Here is a 21497-nt window from a genome sequence, read left to right on the forward strand (position 1 = left end):
ACCTTTTGGTCTCTATTGCGCCTATTACACTTTAATTTTAACCCCTGTTTTAATTTAGACCGAGCAGGGTACAAATGTCTTTAGTACAAATAGTAGTTTTGGTACATGTGTACATAGTTATTAGCAGGTAATGGTTTAATGTTGTTATTAGTGATGAGCGAATTTTTGCACCAGGCATGGATTTGCAGCGAAAATTTCACCATTAGCTATTTGTTTCGCGAAACATCCGTGAACATTCGCAATGGAAAAAAAAAATTTTGTCACGTGTCAAATTCGGCGCAGGCAGGTCAAAAAAGGCACAGTCACATAAAAAACGGGCACGATCGCGTCAAAAAAAGGGCACGGTCGCGTCAAAAAATGCAGGCGACAAAAAAAATATACCTGAGCGACAAAAAAAAAAAATGCGACAAATGCGCTTCGCGAATTTTTTTGCCATTTCACAAATTTTTCGCCGTTTGGCAAATTTTATGGCGAAGCAAAACGGGACAGATTCGTTCATCACTAGTTGTTATTATATACACTAACATAGGGCCATTACAATCATATTTACTATTATGATTATATGTGTTTTATAATGTCATTATCCTCTATTCTTATTATATACACTTTGTCATTTCATATCGCCTTATTAGTTTAGTTGCCATATCAATGCCAGTTGAACTTTAAATACACATTAAAAACTTCTGATGGTGCTGGGTTTATATGCATGTGTATTTATTACCTCACATAAATGGGGGTGATTTATCCTTCAAATTAGAATTTTTTCCACAATTTGAAATTTTGTTGCACAAAAATTTACAAATTCAAATCATATATTCAAAATCTCAAATCTTTGTTTTTTTCTGAAGACAGAAAACTCGACAAACTTTAGCATCTAAAAGCTTGAGAGTTCATGTAGAAGTCTGCGGGAGCTGTCTTAGGCAAAATTCAAGCCATTTCTTTTTACATTTGAGATTTTCCATTTTTTTTAGGTTTTTTTTCAGTATTATCAGTATTTGAGTTTTTTTTTCTCACTATTTTATTCAGTCAGGGTTTTTATATTCAGATTTTTTAATAAATAAGCAAACATTCCAGTTTTTTAAAATTGTGAGTTTATTCAGGGTAGAGAGACAGTAGAGAGATCTATAAAGCCTCACAAATTAGAGTTTGCTTGGGGCTGAGCTGGTTATTTATAAAGACTGGGCACATTTGCACCTGGGCAGTAACCAATGGCACCCAATCAGGTATTTGTGTATATTTGTAATATATACAATTTTGGGGTTTTTTGTGTATAACTTTTATTATATTCCTCCACCCACCTGACAGAGCCACAAGGTATGACATGAAAGGAGGTTGTTGATGTTCCTAATCAGTATCTCTCACCCCCTGGGGCACAATATAAGTCTGTCGCAGTCTGTGCCATGTAATGCTCAGTACACAAGAATAACATATATGGTACATGCCCAGGTAGAATGTAGTCAAAATACAGCATTTATCTTGAAGAAACAAATTTAATTAAACAATAGGCTGTTAAAAATAATAAATATGAATGAATATAAATAAAGAGCCCTCACCTGTCACATTGAGGAAAGTCCCTTTACCGTGTCCTTTAATTTGCTCCTGGCCAGAAAACTCCACTTCACAGAAATACATTCCGGTGTCTGTGCCTGTTACTCTGTACAACTGTATGCTGGCTGATCCCTTGTTCAGGAAATCTTCTCTGCTTTCTTTGGTAATTCTGTCCTTAAAATCATCACTGTTAAAAATATCAGTTCCTTGCGGGTAATGTCTGTACCATTTGTACCAGCCAATTGGTAGATCCAAATTGTCTGAGTTGTAGCTACACTCTAGATTGGCTGTGCTGCCCTCTGTGGCTTTCACTTCAGGGATCTGGGATACTTCTATGTTCTGTGAGAGGGAACCTGAAATACACATACAAGTCAGACATGCATTTATATCAGTCCTTAGTAATTACAGCAGGAAATAAGTTACAAAGATTGTGTCCACAAATAAACATATACAAAAGGAGGCAAACATTTTAGCTTTATCAAATCAACAACCTTAAAAATGGTTGTTACATGAAAAGAGACACCTGAGATAATCCCCCCATATCCACATTATTGTGCTGCTTCTGCTCCCTCACCTCGCACTGCCGCCAGTATCAGCAAGAGCTCTGACCACTTCATCTTCTCTTGTGAATTAACAACATAGAGTTCTCTGCTTGTTCAGGACCCCAGGTTTCAGCTTCCTGAGGAAATTACAGTGGGTCTCTGATGAATATCTATTCAGTACAGAAAGATCAATCAGAAGGTTGTGTATAAATTAGCTTTCTCCCCCCCTATTGTTTTATCCAGAGGTGTTTCTGTTAAACAGGGAGTATTATTTGCCTATTTAGGTAATCCTGACAAGTTGGCAAGACACTGTGTTCAGTCTGGTCCTTTGTGTATATTGAAAGGGATGTCATAGGAGTTATTTGCTAGGAGAAATATTTAGAGTGAGTTTTTGTGAAGTTCATTATTGTATCTTCCTGTAAAATGGTGGATGTGATAGAACTTTGCAAAAGAAAGACTTTCCCCAGTGCCAGTAATCATGTCCCATCCCAAGTTCCTCTGTTCCAGGGAAAATATCCTTATCTTGTATAGCCTTAGTTTGTTTCAGCTGATAATACAATTCATACTGCTTACTGCCCAAAACTGCACTATATTGTCAAGGTGGCACCTTACCAGTGCTATATGATGACACAATATTATATTATTTTATCCCTTGAGTAATGCCCTTTTTATACAAAAAAAAGTGCTTTATTAGCTTTAGTGGACACTGAAACTACCTAGGTTGAAAAATCTGTTACACACAATATAAGTCAAATTCTTTTCAGTGAAGGTTGTCCTCTTCACAATTCTATGTGATGGTCCAAGGAATAATATGTACATGGCCAATATTCCTTAAATAAAGCAGCTTTCATTTTTGTGTGATACTGTATTAAATGCTTAAGTAAAATATAAAATCACATTTGTATAGTACCAAACATCAAAAAGCCCTATGTTCCTTTGTTCTACCTGGAAGGAGTGTGTAGTTTTTATGCACTGCCTGGTAGGATGAAGTTTCTATGTGCTGCCTGGTAGGATGGCGTCATTTCTATGCGCTTCCTGATAAAATGTTGTCATGCTTATGTGCTGCCTGGTACGCAGGTGTTTCAATGTGCTGCTTGGTAGGATGGTGTTGTCCCTATGTGCTTCCTGATGGTGTCATTCCTATGCCATGACAAGGGGACTCCTCAACCATCCCTCCGAACCTCATTGTTACATACCTTAATGAAACACCAAGAGCCAGAAAAATGGCCACAGCATTTATTCACATTTTATTCAATAAATAGGATCTTGCCAGCCTCATTTAAAGCCAGAATTCCATAAGAGATCGCTACTATGCTCTGCCGTTACTTACTGAAGACTTGAGATCAGCACTATGTCATTATATCCACCACTATGCACACACAGTATTAGGCTGCCTCTACCTACAGAGAAGATGGCCCCAAACTCTGCTACCAGCAGGAACTGTATCTCCCACCATGAGCAAAGTTCAGCAGCCCTGCTGCCACTCCTGAATCTGCAGTGTCTCAATGATAGGAAATCCAAGCAGGCTGTCACCTAGCACAAGCAGTAGTAGTGTCTGTATCAATCAACCCACCGTGCAGTCACAGGAGAGAACCTCCTTTCTCCCTCTTCTAAAATTTCCTGTGCAGTACTCTGGCAAGATCCTACTGCCACAACAAGTCCAACTGAAAACCCTTTTTGTGGTTAATATTTAAGGATTTTTTGACACGTGACTATTCTTTTGATGCGCAACTATTCTTTTGATCCACGACTATTTATTTTGACGCCGCGACTATTTATTTTGACGCTGCAACTATTCTTTTGACGCACGACTATTTATTTTGACGCCGCGGCAATTTTTTGACGCGCGCAACTATTTATTTTGAAATATTGCTACGTAAACATGGACAATTAGTAACACGTGGAACATACTTTCAAGGCAACTTGTGGACCCAAAATTAAAAAAAAATGGCTACATTTTGTATAGTCCAAGAGTGTTATAAAGGGGTTGTTCACCTTTAAATTAACTTTTAGTTTGATGTAGAGAGTGCTATTCTAAACCAATTTGCTATTGGTCCTTATTTTATATTAATTGTAGTTTTGGATTATTTAGCCTTTTGTTCAGGAGTTTTCCAGTTTGGAATTTCAGCAGCTCTCTGGTTGCTAGGGTCCAAATTAGCTTAGCAACCAGACAGTGGTTTGAATGAGAGACTGGAATATGAATAGGAGAGGTAAGTAATACAAGAAAAGTAATAAAAAGTAACATGGCTGTAACATTGTAGCCTCACAGATCAATAGTTTATGGGGTGCTGGGGTCAGTGACCCCCATTTAAAAGCTGGAAAGAGGCAGAAGAAGAATGTTAATACCTTAAAACTATATAAAATGAAAACCAATCGAAAACCTGCTAAGAACTGGCAATTCTATAACATACTAAAAGTCAACATAAAGGTGAACAACCACTTTAAGGATAAAAAGGTGAACTTCTAACAATGACCTGGTAAAAGCCTAGATCTCACAATCTGTGACCAGGTAATATTGTTTTGGGGTCAAGAAATCCAGAGGGAGAAATGGCTGATAATTCAGTCCATGCAGCCTGCGTTTCACTTGATATCACCAATACTGGTGCTTTTTAGCCAAACAAACTCACCACTTCAACAATTTTAAATTAAAATGAGCAATACCTGATGACCCCCGAGACCAACTTGCATTGTTTGAGTCATGTATTACCCTCTGCACTTTTTATTATGCATTGGGCACAATACCCACACTTCTACCCTTCACTTTGAAGTCTCTGGGCTAATTTGCAAGACAGGGGCTCAAGTCTTGGAACGTATGAACCAGTGCCAAAAACGCTGAATCACTGCGCTCACTTTACCTCTGTTTGTGCCTGGACATTACACATTTACTGAGACTGAGACTAATTCCTACAGGACAGACACTCTAATTATTTAGTGTTTCCCCATCTGTGCTTTGAATGTATTGTAAGAAATTTACAGAACTGTCTATACAATATAAATTCTCACAACTTTATAATTGTTTTTTTTTTTGTTTGTTATATTCTGCAGTTCTTCAGTTTGCAATTGAAACTGTTATCTGGGTACCAGGATCCCACTTACCCAAGCCTCCTATTACCTGATCTACACTGTCACTAAGGGGCAGATTTATCAAAATGTGAGTTTAGAGCTTAATGCATACAAACTCCCGCACATTCTATTCATTCCTATGGGATTTTTAGAAGTGTATTTATCAAAATGTGAACTCTAATTTTCACCCATTAATAAATACACTTCTAAAAATCCCACAGGAATGAACAGAACGTGGATGAGTTTTTATGCACTAAACTCTAAACTCACATTTTGATAAATCTGCCCCTTACTGTGTATAAACTAATACAAGTTGTACCTGTCTTGTGCTACTGAGAGACTCAACAAAACTCTCTAGCTTGTTAATTGGACCTTTCCATTTACAATATAGAATATTAAGTTGCTTGTCAAAAACCTCAGTCTCAAACAAATACATGAAAAGGTTTGCATATGTATGGATGTATGGATGGTCCTATAGCCATCACAGAGCATTTTAACTAAAACCTACCTAAAAATCTAAGATTATTTAATTTCAGTGTCATCTTCAAACTCAGTAGAGGGAAATGTGTGGCCTGATTTGTTAAAACACCTCTGCAAACAGAAATACCCATAGCATGGTATCACCATGTAGAGACTCTAGAAATGAAGAATTGCTAGTACATAGTTCTCTGGTAAACATTGAACTTTCTTTATTTCCGCTCTAGAAAAGCCACTGTCTAGAGAGTAACTTGAGATATTTTGAACTAGAGGCGTAAAAATGAATCCAAAAAGACTAACATGGGCTTATGTAAGGCCACCATCAGCAATACATTGAGCCTTCCTGGGGTGCTTGGGGAACGTGTGTATTTTAGGAAGTGTGTATGTAAAGGGTGTTTTGGGATGATCCATAGTCAGAAATATGTTGACATCATTATCTATGCACCCATGGCATCACTTATCTTCTTAAACCTGCTGGTAGGATCACTACGTAATTGGGTATAAGTGGAAGTACCCAGTTGGTCAAGAAATTCATGTTCAGTATTCTTTATCCAACAGGACATCGGAATCTCCCTGATATTTACAATGAAACTTGTAAAGCTGAGGTAATGACACAATGTCTCATTGTGACAAATTGTCAATGCTCAGTGGGCTTGAAAGGAGTACTAGATGTTTCCCATTAACAAACACTGCTCATTTTCAATTCTGATGCCTCTTAATAATCCTCTTATGCTAAAAACTGGGCTATTTTTTGCCAGACGGAAACAAGGCTTACACAGATGCTTGCTCATACCATATGGCTTAAAAATAGGTCACCTTTAAGCAGGTCTAAAGTAATATCTAAGGAAGCATATCCTCTTTACCTTGTGTCTGGAGAGCGCCGAAAAGCCTAATGAAAGCGCGGAGGGACTGTAGAGCTAAGCTGCCTGCTCAATTCCCTCCATGCACAAAAAGGTTAACTTAGCCAATCCCTTCCCGCACACAGCAGCCTATCGCAAGGGGACCCCTGTGCTTCCTCACCCTCCCCTCCTCTTCCGCCTGGTGTCTCCCACGCAGCACTCCCCCTCCTCTGCTTCTGCATCCAGAGCTGCATCCCCCTCCCTCCTGCCCTGTTCTATCCTGGACTCTCCTCTGCAATACCTGGGAACTAAAAAAAATTGTAAGGCACATTTGTCTTGTGACATTTATGTTCAGACAGCTCCTCCAGTATCAGTCTCAATTTCAAGTATTGTTTCTCTATATCTGTTAAAAGTTGTCACAGCAAATGGCAGGTGATAGTCCTTGGCCATTCAATTTCTGGTGTTATTTGTGTTATAGCTTATTTACATATGTTATTTATAAGGCACCAACCCATTTACAAAGATTGCTTCAGTGGCTCTACAACTTCTACCTGACAAAAGGCTCAATAATCAAAGGACTGCACCAGCAAAAGTGCTGAGTGCTGGGACTTCTTTTCTCAACTGAGGTCAAGTCAGTTACCTCAGTGACCACTAAAACCACAAAAATAAGAATATTGATAAATGGGCCTCCCAGAGTGTGCAAGTGCTTAATGTGAGTGCCAAAGCCAGGATTGTAATTTGTGGCTGAAATAATTTGTGAGGCATTGACTTAGCAGGAGACGGAGAGCTACGTGATCTTTGGAAGAGTCAAAACCAGCAGGAAGAGTCAATGTTTATGTTTAGCAGTGCAATCATTTTAATATTTTTTCTTCTATTCTATTTTTGGTTGCCCTTTAGAAAATGCTAGATACAATAGAAGCCCCTTTTAAATTTTCAAAGGACCGAAAAAAATTATATAAAACCCAAGAGCTTGTAAACTGCTGTTCACTAGTTACAGAAAGCAACATGTAAGACAGACATCTGGTTAATATTTTATTCAGCTTTATTTGCATAGAAAACAACAAGAATTCAGACAAGTGAAAGAGCTCAGCTCTACTCTAGAGCAGCACTGAGCACAAACACTGTACTGAACCTACACATCTGTCTTCTTTAATAAATGTGTCAAATTTATGATTGATCAGATTGCTTGAAATCCTCAGTTTGATAAATCAGCCCCAGTATTTTATTAATTGTTTATTGCTAAGAGATTTAAGGGGGAATCCAATTAATATTTGTGCTACATGGCACTTTAGTTTGTGTTACATCAGCTTATTCAAGGGAGTTAATGTCTGAATGTTCATTTGCCATTTAGGGAATCTCACTGTACAAAGAAACTTCATGGTAATTTCTGGGGATCTGGGGTTTTTTCTTGCCTCGAAGTCCAGAATAAATGTACTGATCATTGTCCATATTATACAGGGTATTCTCAGCATTCTGTGATCCCTAAAATAAAGATATGAGAGCAAAACACCTCACACAAAAAAAAGTTGCACGCATCAAACAAAAATAACCCGCATCAAAATAAAATTGTTGCACGCAATTTTTCATGGGAGGCACGCCATTTTTGCATTTCGCTAATTTTTTCAAAGTGATAGGGACAGATTCGCTCATCACTAATGGAGTGGTTTGGGTGGGGGAGAAGTGCCCAACTTACAGTATGTACATGGTAGGATAATGTAGGGTTTACATGTGCTTTAAATGTGCTATAATGTTATACTCTAGTTTACAAGTTAAGCTTTTAGATGGTGGAGTTTTACATTAAAGTTTTCGGATTGTCTGTACTTTATAAATACCAGACATTCAAGTTTTTAAACCATCACTCAATTTTGAGATTTTTAAGTGCAAAAAAAACTTGAATCAAAATAAAAAGCTAAACTCTACCATTGATATATCACTCCCATAAATACACAAAATGTTATATGTGATGAGAGTTTTTCATTAAGATTCTGAAGTGAATTGCTACAGAGCAGTGAACAATGCAGATTTTTTTGTGTACAATTATCTTTATTACCTGTTGTGACGGCTGATTGGGTGCCCTGCCAGATCCGGAGGCTAGAATAAAAGAAATTAATAAAAGCAACAGTATTAATGTATAGTTTTAGTTGTAAATTGTTATACCGGCATCGCACCTAACATTCAAAAAGTATTAATAATGTGTAATAGTGCAGAGCAGGGTACAAACCACCATATTTTTGCACCCAGATTGAAAAAAGACACATGTCCATCGAGTTCAACCTTTTCATTGAAATGACACCTCAAAAATTACATCTGAAGCCTCTGCATTTTGCCTCAGAGGGGTGAAACAATTACTTCTGACTTTTAGATGGCAATAAGACCAGCCCCTGAATCTACTTATATGCTCCCTTTTTATATTTTTAAATAGTTATAGTATCCCCCCTTAAGCCTCTCTTCTCCAACATGAACAACTCCAACCTGGCCAGTCTTTCTTTATAACTCAGACTTTCCAAACCCTAAATCAGCTTCTTTGCACCCTCTTTTTTGATTAATATTTGGTTTGAGCACTGGAGACCTAAACTGCACCCATATTCTAAAAGTGAAGAATAACCCCCTCCTCTCGTGAATCTATGCCCCTTTTAATACAGTTCAAAACCTTTTTTGCCCTGCTGCTGCTGCCTGGCATTGCTTGCTACAGCCAAGTTTGTTATCTACAAGGACTCCAAGGTCCTTCTCCATTATGGATTTGCCTAATGCAATAAATGACAAGTATAGTATAGTAAAATCTCAGAGTAAAAATGTCTAATCCTTCAGTATCAATAGAGGGCAGTTATTTCGAGAAATAATCTGTTTTTGTATTTGTTAAATTTGTGCGTCAGTTTTACCTTGTGCTGTAAAATCCGCGTAGACAATGGGACCTCTGCAAAAATCAGGAGAAAGTGAAATCATGGTTTTATGTGTCCCATGTACAGATAATATAACTAATTCTAAAGTTGCGCATAAAGGAAATTTGACTTACATGTCCCTGGTGGAGAAGCCTATAAAGAAGGGGGAACGTGTTTAGATTTTTATTATATAACAAGTCCATATCCATTTATGTTTAAAGATACCCAAACATTGACTCAGAAATACTTAGAAGTTAATGTGTGCATATTATGTATAATAATAAACATGAACTATTTGAATCTAGTGGTAGCTACCTGTCAATTCAACAACTGAATACTTGCACTATAAAATAAAAATTTCGCACAAATTGTTGCACAAAATTACGATTTTGTCGCACAAATTGTCACACGAATTGTTGCAAAGTACAAAAAAGTCGAGAAAAATTACGAAAAAGTCACAAAAAAAATACACACAGTACGAAAACCATTTTTTTGCATTCGGAGTATCATCTTTGACGCATAGGTCCCTAAAACTTTACAGTCCTGGTTATAGAAATAGCACAAGGCTTATATTACAGTATATTGGTTTTAATTAGAGAATATCTCCTTATTTTATTGTTTTAGCATTCAATTGTGGTAGCATTTAGGTTTTTTGTTTTTACTTTGAATCCTCGCTTTTCATTATACAGGAGGAAATTAGGATTGAAGACCTTAGCTGATTATACATGACAGACTATGCATGAAATAGAATCCAAATAACTTCATTCACACCCTTTTACTTACAGTAGGTCTTGATGGTCTCTCAGTCCACCAATTAATAAGGACTAATAAATCATAGTGGGAGAGGGTTGGCGCTGACTAATTATTGTTAAACCCTCACTATTTGGACATTTATTTTATTTATTTTTCCTCAATTCCCTCAGCATCTTGATGGTCTTCAGAATTCTAGACCTTTTTGACTAAATCACAGTTAGGTTTTTTTAGGAATTGAGATCATAGTAATACATGTTTGAGCTTTATTAGACACACTTATTTTCAGGCACATGGATAAAAAGCAAATTCTGTACTTACCAGATTTAGTAACTCTCAGATAGCCCAAATAAGCACTAACTAAGAGTGCAGAAAATATGGCCAGAACCCCAAATACAATGTAGACAGTACAGGAACTCTGGGAAACTAAGAGAGGAAACAGCAATATATTAAAAAAGAGCTTGCACCATATATTATTAATATATTATACTGAAACAGTACAAAGGGAAGCCTTAGAAATATAAGTTGAATAAGGCTACATTTATTTGAGCAATTGGCCAGAACTGTTCCTTTCAGGCAGCAACACCGATCTTACAAATTGGCATCTTTTTTGGTTTCTGCATGATTTGATGATTTGAGGCTGGAAGTGACTGGTACTTACTACTGTACAGTTTTCCACTAGGAAAATAATCACACACGGGTTTGCAGCAAAGATAAACGTAATATAACATTTGGAAACAATGCAATAACTGTAAAAGGCAAACAATATAACCCTGCTTTGGGAAACCCCTGTTGTGTCTCTAGCTGAGCACGCTGCAGCCTTTCTGGTTACTGGCATTTCAGTCACTTGTCTGCTGCTCTCTGTTCCTCTGGATCTAATTCTCTCTCACTGGCAATACAGCAGGGGCTCCCCTTATAACCTGCTGGCCCCTCCCCTGTTTTTGGCTCCAAACTCAGGCATTCCCTGGATCCTCTCTGTCTCCCAGAAGTGCACTGGGGCTCCCAGACAGAAAAACAGGGGAAAGAGTTCTCTGATCCCTTACACTACTGTATGTCCTGTATGACTTTTTCGTATTTTTTGCAATTTTTTTGGCGTCTTTACTATTTTTGCGTAAAAACGCGAGTTTTTCGGCGTCTTTACGAAAGTTGCACAAAGTCGCGATTTTTTCGTAGCGTTAACACTTTTTCATAGCGTTAAAACTTAAAAGGCGCAACGTTTCGCGCAAGTTTTAACGCTACGAAAAAATCGCGACTTTGCGCAACTTTCGTAATGGCTACGAAAAACTTGCGTTTTTACGCAAAAATCGTAAAGACGCCGGAAAAAATCACGTTTTTAAGCAAAAATCGTAAAGACGCCGAAAAAACTCGCGTTTTTACGCAAAAATCGTAAAATTACCGATCATTACGAAAAAAACGCAATCGGACGCATTCGGCCCGTTCGTGGGTTAGATCTGTCACCCAAAAATATGCCACTTTTAAACAAGTCTAATTTCATGTCTAAGACAATTATTACCTTGCAAAAAATGTGTTCCTATATATAATTTTGGTTTTTTTTGTGTATAACTTTTATTATATTCCTCCACCACCTGACAGAGCCACAAGTTATGACTTAAAAGGAGGTTGTTGATTCTAGGAAATTCTTTGCAGGGTTCTTTTATTTATCAATAGTGCAGCAGGACTGAGCAGCAAATGGCATTTCCACTATTACTGAACTGCAACTTGTAGCATTCTCCCAAAAGCTTTTTGCAGGTTGTTCAACACAAAAAGGTTTTATTGTCAGGTTATTTTACCTTTTCTCCTCCTTACTTGCATCTAGTGTTCTGTGGGGCCCCACTATATCATGTTCCCAATCAGTATCTCTCACCCCCTGGGGCACATTACAAGTCTGTTGCAGTCTGTGCCATTTAATGCTCAGTACACAAGAATAACATGTACGGTACATGCCCAGGTAGAATGTAGCCAAAATACAGAATTTATCTTTAAGAAACACATTTAATTGAACAATAGACTGTTAAAAATAATAAATATGAATGCATATAAATAAAGAGCCCTCACCTGTCACATTGAGGAAAGTTCCTTTACCGTGTCCTTTAATTTGCTTCTGCCCAGAAAACTCCACTTCACAGAAATACATTCCGGTGTCTGTGACTGTTACTCTGTGCAACTGTATGCTGGCTGATCCCTTGTTCAGGAAATTTTCTGGGCTTTCTTTGGTAATTCTGTCCTTAAAATCATCACTTTTAAAAATATCAGTTCCTTGCAGGTCATGTCTGTACCATTTGTACCATCCGGCTGGTAGATTCAAATTGTTTGAGTTGTAGCTACACTCTAGGTTGGCTGTGCTGCCCTCTATGGCTTTCACTTCGGGGATCTGGGATACTTCTATGTTCTGTGAGAGAGAACCTGAAATACACATACAAGTCAGGCATGTATTTATATCAGTCCTCCGTAGTGCAGAACACAGCAGGAAATACGTTACAAAAATTGTGTTCACAAATAAACATATACAAAAGGAGGCAAACATTTTAGCTTTATCAAATCAACAACCTTAAAAATGGTTGTTACATGAAAAGACACCTGAGATAATCCCCCCATATCCACATTATTGTGCTGCTTCTGCTCCCTCACCTCGCACTGCCGCCAGTATCAGCAAGAGCTCTGACCACTTCATCTTCTCTTGTGAATTAACAACATAGAGTTCTCTGCTTGTTCAGGACCCCAGGTTGCAGCTTCCTGAGGAAATTACAGTGGGTCTCTGATGAATATCTAGTCAGTACAGAAAGATCAGAAGTTTGTGTATAAATTAGCTTTCTTCCCTCCTATTGTTTCATCCAGAGGTGTTTCTGTTAAACAGGGAGTATTATTTGCCTATTTAGGTAATCCTGACAAGTTGGCAAGTCACTGCGTTCAGTCTGGTCCTTTATGTATATTGAAAGGGATGTCATAGGAGTTATTTGCTAAGAAAAAATATTTTGAATGAGTTTGTGAGAAGTTGATTATTGTATCTTTCTGTAAAATGGTGGATGTTGTAGAACTTTGCAAAAGAAAGACTTTCCCCAGTGCCAGTAATCATGTCCCATCCCAAGTTCCTCTGTTCCAGGGGAAATATCCTTATCTTGTATAGTCTTAGTTTGTTTCAGCTGATTAATATAATTCATACTGCTTACTGCCCAAAACTGCACTATATTGTCAAGGTGGCACCTTACCAGTGCTATATGACGAGACAATATTATATTATTTTATCCCTTGAGCAATGCCCTTTTTTATACAAAAAAGTGCTTTTTTAGCTTTAGTGGACACTGACTGAACCTACGTAGGCTGAAAAATCTGTTACACACGATATAAGCCAAATCCTTTTCCGTGAAGGCTGTCCTCTCCACAATTCTATGTGATGGGGACCTCCCCATCGTGCATAACCTTGCATTTATATATGTTGAACCTGTCCAATTCTCCAATTTAATCTCCCAGCACCAACCATTTGTATGATACTGTGTTAAATGCTTAAGTAAAATATAGGTACAATCTAAATTAAATAAATTCACATTGGTAAAATCACACTGGTATTGTAAAAGCATCAAAAAGCCCTATGTTCCTTTGTGCTACCTGGTAGAAGTGAGTAGTTTGTATGCACTGCCTGGTAGGATGGAGTTTCTATGTGCTGCCTGGTAGGATGGTGTCATTCCAACGTGCTACAGGATGGTTCCATTTCTATTAGCTTCCTGGTAAAATGGCATGCTTATGTGCTGCCTCGTAGGTGGGTGTTCCAATGTGCTGCCTGGTAGGATGGCGTTGTCCCTATGTGCTTCCTGTTAGGATGGTGTCATTCCTATGCCATTCCTATATGTTTTCCATATGCATTGTCTGGTTGAATTATGTTGTGCTTATGCACTACCTGATAGGATTCTGTCATCCATATTCACTGCCCAGTAAAATAGTGTTTTAAAAATACTGTTTAAAAAGTTAGATTTACAAGTCTAAACTGACATAACACAATATTCCTGAAAGATTCATTCACAGAACCCAAACCATTAACAGTGTGAGGTATAGTTATTTATGCAATTCGGATTCAGTAATCACCCAAATCTTTACGAAGGATTCTGGGTTCGCCAGAATAGTGGATTCAGTGCATACCAAGAACTTCACAAGATACACAAGTCTCACTGACCAAAGTAGAGATGTGTTCTTACTGGCTGACAAAAAAATCAGGTATCACAATCTTGTTGTTTTAGTCAGTCATGTAATTTTCATAAGGATGCAGTTTCACCATTAACAACCAATTGACTTTGAAATGCTAAAGACCCTCCAGATCCTCTCAAGGCAACTTCCACGATTTCGCGCCGACATGTATGCCATCCCACCGGTGGGATGGCGTTTCGGGGAGATTAGTCGCCCGCTAACAGGGAGATTTGTCGCGGGCGAATATTTTCTCCCCGTGTGCCAGAGCCCTTAAGGTTGATGTTGTTGAGATTTGGCAACAGTTGATTCAGCATGTGTTTATCATTCCCTTTACATTCTTCAGCCTCTCAGCAGAGCCAGGCTCATAGCAACAACTCGGTTCCTCATGCTGAACACTGACAGCTATGATTCCTCTAATATGGTGATCTACATACTCTCCTCTTCCATTGGCTCCAAGCTGGGATCCACACAGCCTGTGGTTGATTCTGCCTTTCATAGGAACAACTAGTAACCTACTGATTACTCTAGGGTGAGTGATAGCCAAAGAGCTCCTAAAGGAAGACCCTGTGTAGAGACATGAGTTCTCACCACCCTTTGAATTATAATGGGGGCCTGGATAGCGCCCAGGTCAGAATCAAGTGCAGGGCCCCAGCACTGCAAGGCAGAAGTGCAAGCCACCATAGAAATTGCTAGAATATGTAAATACAAAGTATCACCTGGGAAGGTAGAAAGATACACATAATGTGGGTAGGAGGGGAAATAGATGACAGAGAGGCAATGAGATTGTATGAGGGCTGGGGGGGAGTGACTTTGGACAGTTGTGTGGCTAGCAGAGCAGGGAATTAAAGTGCTACAATTACCATACTACAGTATTAACTGTATTTTGTTTTTTTTCACATATTGCAGAATATATTTTTCATCAAATTCTTCTTCCCATCATGGTCTTCTCTACACTATACTAGCCACAAACCAAATATCATTACTTTCTCTGCAGTTCTTCCGTTTTGGTTTATTGCTAAAGAAGGCTGGGAATATTGTTTTTAATTGCTATTAATAGAGACATGTTTGCCTGTATAATAAACCTTGTTTGATCAAAATGTACAAAGGTGGGAATGTGAAAAATATTTTATTTACAGTTACATATAAGGGCTCATTTTATAGCTGCATAGGTGGACTGAGTGAGGAGACTAGCCCACTTTGGTCCCAACGTAGATAGGTAGGAAATGATGGTTGGGAGGGTTAAGGGAATTGGAGTAATATCCCAAAATAATTAAAAGGGACTCACTGTTGTTACCACCAACATCAGTTGACGGATCAAAAATTTGACACTCCCTGCAAAGAGCAGCATCAGGAGGAGCACTCCAGCCCTGGGAATGCTCAGGCCAGGAGTGTCATTTTTGGTGGAACTCTCATACATTACAAAAGAATAGCAATGCTAGGGTTTATATAGGCATAGTGACCCCTTTCTGTCAAATTCTGGATTGTGTCACTATCCTTTTAACTACAGTGAATGGCAATGCAGAGGTTTTATACACCTTAATAAATAAAAGTTATTTTATTATAATACTTTAGAGCAAGGTGATTTAAGGGAATTCCAAATAACATGATGCCACCCTTTCCTACGGGCTACACAGGCTCACCCAGGTGTTTTAATTTGGACTGTTCATTTGCTCCTTAGGGAATCGCACTGTACAGAGAAACTTAATGGTATTCTTTGTGTTGCAATGTAATTTTTGTATTAGAGCTCTCTTAATAGAGTTTTGCACTTGGGCTTCTCTGCTCTTGCTCTTAGCACTTGGAGTGCCATAACCATATTAGGGTCCCTATTTGATGGGTTTTCCACTAAGGAATTTAATCCACTCTATCTCCATGGTGAACAACATGATTTTTCAGCTATATAGCCCCACCAACAGTCAAGACAATTATTCCTCATAAAGACTTTGTACATATTTCTTTTCTTCTACCAGGATTACAAGAAAGTGAATATATCTCCCAAAAACATTATACTACTAAAGATATCACCTTATGCATATATGGTGGATCACTTCCATGTTTTATCAATATTGGTTGGTTTGGGGATTGGGCATGTTATCTGCTAAAGCAGATCAGACAGTGCATTATATGAGAAAGTGAAAATGAGCCACATTCCCCTCTTCACTTTCATTTGTGATATTTGCTAGAATAATGGGAAAAATAGAAAAGCAACCCTATATTACTGGTTAGAGAGTGTACCAAATCTATTATGTATGGCTACCTTAAGTTATTTTTATAACTCAACTATACAGGTATTTTTTACTTCCATAGGGGTAACACTGATCTCAGGGCATAATAAAATATTTGTACAGGACCTCAGTTTGAACAACTCAAGATCTGAAGAAATCTTCTTTGTAAAAGGCTTTTTGCAAGGTGAAAACATCATAATAGCTTGTTATGTATTAGTAAATTCAAGTGGCCTCAAAGCAGGTGCTTATATTTGAATTCCTGGCTTGGAGGCAAGTTTTGGTTACATAAAGACCAGGTGTACTGCCAAACAGAGCCTTCTGTAGTCTGTCAGTCAAAATAGGGGCTACCAAATAACCGATCACAGACGGTTTGTGGTACCCCCATGTAAATTTTTCATGCTTGTGTTGCTTTCTAACTGTGTTTACATTTGAATATGGCTCATGGGTAAAAAGGCCCTGTTGTAGAGTCTATGATGGACAAAATTCAGTGCTCCCGATGTTCTCAGCTCTCTGTGATATTTGAAAGATCTTTGGTTGCCATTCATAAAAAGTGTATTTATTAGGGATCCTGAAAACTGAACTAAACCTAAGCCCTAATTACAGGGTTTGAGTTTATTCAACAAAACTGGATCATCTGTGAACACAGAACTTTGAATTCAGTGACATTAGAATGTTTGAGTTGGCTCTGGTAACAATATTTGTCCAAACCTGGCTTTGGGTTAAATTCCAAACTAAATCCTAGATTCCGAGGATCCTTTGAATTTCGTCCTTGTCTCTGGTTATACTTCTTTTTGGTCCTGTCTATATACAGGGTCCCAGCAAGTGTCTCCGGATCAATTAATTTCTTTCTGAAAGGCTAGCAGGGGATAAGGTTAAAAATGAAAATTTATCTAAAACTGACTTACACAAATCATTAAGATTCCCCAGTGAGTTGCTGCAGAGCGATCATTTGAGTGCGGCAGTGAGCGCAGCAGATTTTAAGAAAAACATTTTCTTACCTGTTGTGATGGCTGATTGGGCGCCCCACCAGACCTCAAGCCTAGAATAAAAGTGATAAGAGTTAGGAAATGTTAATAGGCACAGGTTTAGGTGTAAATTGATATTACAAAATCAAACTTTTTCTCACATGTTCTAATACTTGGGAGGGCTCAAAACAGCTAAATATGTGACCTTCAAATTTGCACAGGTATTGAACTTGATCATTGAATCCATTCCCTAAAAAATTCCTAACAATCAGGAAAGTTTTGCTCAATAGGAAAGCTCTTTAATACTGTAGTGTCTAAAAGTAGGCTAAATGGCGCTACTGCCCATAGCAACCACATTACAGGGCACAGTTATATTGACCAATAATCTGTTGTATTTGTGCTCCAGTTATACCTTGTGCTGTAAAATCCGTGTAGACAATGGGACCTCGGCAAAAATCAAGAGATAATAAAATCATGCATTATTGTATCCCATGCACAGATAATATAACATATTATAAAGTTGTATATAATGTAACTTCACTTACGTATCACTGGTGGAGAAGCCTGTTAAGAAAGGGGAAAAGTGTATATGTTTTAATTATATAACATGCCCATATGCAGTCATGTTTGAAGATACACAAGAATTGTCTCAAATATACCCACGGGTTAATGTGTGTTAAAGTTAAAACTTGGTGATTAATTTCTCGAAAAAATCATAATAGTCATGATAATATCGTATTGGCGATCCGAAAGTCACTAAATTTTCGTATCTGAACGATCGTAAATGGTGGGAAAACCTTTCTGACTTTGATCCTTCTGTGCATGTTTTTTTAAGTCTCCCATAGGGCTCAATGGCACTCTGCAGCTCCAACCCGGCCCAAGGAAAGTCTCCCATAGGGCTCAATGGCACTCTGCAGCTCCAACCCGGCCCAAGGAAAGTCTCCCATAGGGCTCAATGGCACTCTGCAGCTCCAACCTGGCCCAAGGAAAGTCTCCCATAGGGCTCAATGGCACTCTGCAGCTCCAACCTGGCCCAAGGAAAGTCTCCCATAGGGCTCAATGGCACTCTGCAGCTCCAACCCGGCCCAAGGAAAGTCTCCCATAGGGCTCAATGGCACTCTGCAGCTCCAACCCGGCCCAAGGAAAGTCTCCCATAGGGCTCAATGGCACTCTGCGGCTCCAACCCGGCCCAAGGAAAGTCTCCCATAGGGCTCAATGGCACTCTGCAGCTCCAACCCGGCCCAAGGAAAGTCTCCCATAGGGCTCAATGGCACTCTGCAGCTCCAACCTGGCCCAAGGAAAGTCTCCCATAGGGCTCAATGGCACTCTGCGGCTCCAACCTGGCCCAAGGAAAGTCTCCCATAGGGCTCAATGGCACTCTGCGGCTCCAACCCGGCCCAAGGAAAGCCTCCCATAGGGCTCAATGGCACTCTGCGGCTCCAACCCGGCCCAAGGAAAGTCTCCCATAGGGCTCAATGGCACTCTGCAGCTCCAACCTGGCCCAAGGAAAGCCTCCCATAGGGCTCAATGGCACTCTGCAGCTCCAACCCGGCCCAAGGAAAGTCTCCCATAGGGCTCAATGGCACTCTGCGGCTCAAACCTGGCCCAAGGAAAGTCTCCCATAGGGCTCAATGGCACTCTGCAGCTCCAACCTGGCCCAAGGAAAGTCTCCCATAGGGCTCAATGGCACTCTGCAGCTCCAACCCGGCCCAAGGAAAGTCTCCCATAGGGCTCAATGGCACTCTGCAGCTCCAACCCGGCCCAAGGAAAGTCTCCCATAGGGCTCAATGGCACTCTGCAGCTCCAACCCGGCCCAAGGAAAGTCTCCCATAGGACTCAATGGCACTCTGCAGCTCCAACCCGGCCCAAGGAAAGTCTCCCATAGGGCTCAATGGCACTCTGCAGCTCCAACCTGGCCCAAGGAAAGTCTCCCATAGGACTCAATGGCACTCTGCAGCTCCAACCTGGCCCAAGGAAAGTCTCCCATAGGACTCAATGGCACTCTGCAGCTCCAACCTGGCCCAAGGAAAGTCTCCCATAGGACTCAATGGCACTCTGCAGCTCCAACCTGGCCCAAGGAAAGTCTCCCATAGGGCTCAATGGCACTCTGCAGCTCCAACCTGGCCCAAGGAAAGTCTCCCATAGGACTCAATGGCACTCTGCAGCTCCAACCTGGCCCAAGGAAAGTCTCCCATAGGGCTCAATGGCACTCTGCAGCTCCAACTTGGCCCAAGGAAAGTCTCCCATAGGACTCAATGGCACTCTGCAGCTCCAACCTGGCCCAAGGAAAGTCTCCCATAGGACTCAATGGCACTCTGCAGCTCCAACCCGGCCCAAGGAAAGTCTCCCATAGGGCTCAATGGCACTCTGCAGCTCCAACCCGGCCCAAGGAAAGTCTCCCATAGGGCTCAATGGCACTCTGCAGCTCCAACCCGGCCCAAGGAAAGTCTCCCATAGGGCTCAATGGCACTCTGCAGCTCCAACCCGGCCCAAGGAAAGTCTCCCATAGGGCTCAATGGCACTCTGCAGCTCCAACCTGGCCCAAGGAAAGTCACGATAACGAAGCTTGAATGAATCCGAAACTTTTTTACTGGGCACAACAAATACAATTTTGTCGCACAAATTGATGCAAAGTAAGAAAAAGTCATGCAAATTAATGAAAAAGTAAAAAAAAATACGCACAGTACAAAAACTTCGAAAAACTAAGATTTTTTTGTATTCGGAAACAATCGTACTTTGATAAATGTGCTCCTAAGAGTAGGTTACATGTAGTAGTGGCAAGGTATAATTACTTTGTAAATGGTTGAGAAAAATTATATTGACTGACACCAACAAGCTTCTCTTCAAAATATTACATAAAAAGTTCCCTATAGGTCTTGTTGATCATTTTTTACTGATAGGTCTCCCTTTGTAAGTAATTATTACTGGAAGTTCCTAAACCTGACTGTTTTGCCAACCTGACTGTCCCTTCTCAGCCTGTCAGTTACAGCTTCTAATGCTAACAGCCTACTGCTGCACAAATATGGCAGCCCCCTTATAGGGGTACATTGGGGATCAGATAGGAAATGTAAAAGCATTGGGCAAATACATGTATGGCCTAATTATAAATAGCAAGCAAAGAAAATGTTATGATAGATGTTAAAAATGTTTCGTTTCTGGTGTCAGTATCTCATGTTATTTGTGTGTAATGTGTATCTTTCACCAACAGATGGTACCAGGACGTTTAGTGGTTGCTATTTAAGGGTGTACTTACTACAAGTCACCACCAGGTGAAAATGAGCCTCCCTGGAAACATTTTAAAAAAAAAGGAGGGAACAATGGGAACAACTAAAGGTCCCCAAACAAGGGCTGATTCTAGCTGCTGATATCGGTCCCTTAGACCGATTCAGCAGCTAATCGGCCCGTGTATTGGCACTACCGACGGGCCTGCCCGACCGATATCTAGCCTGAAGTCAGCCAGATCTCGATCAGACAGGTTAAAATATCTAGTTGGATCAGGGACCGCATCGGCTCTTTGGGGGGTGGGGGGGTGATGCTGACTTCTTATTGATGAACCCTCCTTACCTATCTAACTTTATTTATTGACCTCTAATAACCTCTATTCTCTCAGTTTCAAGCTGGACTTTATATTTCCTTATTGTTGTGCTTTTATTAACACTCATGCACCTGGCAGAGGCATATGGAGCAAATTCAGTGCTTACCATGTTTAGTGACACCCAGATATGCACCAACTAAGACTGCAGAAACCACAGCCAGAGCCCCAACTCCAATGTAGACAGGAAAGTGATTGTGTAAAGCAATCTGTCCTATAAAAGCTAAGAGAGAAAACACCAACATATTAACAAAATGTCCCTTTTTGTGGTGGGTTGTCTTTCCACGTGCTTGCAGGATAAACTATTCATACATTATTGAAATATTGCTAAAGGGGGTTACTGCAAATATAAAATTGCGTAAGGCTACGTAAACATGGACAATTAGTTACATGTGGAATATGCATTCAAGGCAACTTGTGGACCCATCTTGTATTGTCCAAGAG

The sequence above is a fragment of the Xenopus tropicalis genome, chromosome 4 (genome assembly GCF_000004195.4).
Source record: "Xenopus tropicalis strain Nigerian chromosome 4, UCB_Xtro_10.0, whole genome shotgun sequence".
Taxonomy (NCBI): Eukaryota; Metazoa; Chordata; class Amphibia; order Anura; family Pipidae; genus Xenopus; species Xenopus tropicalis.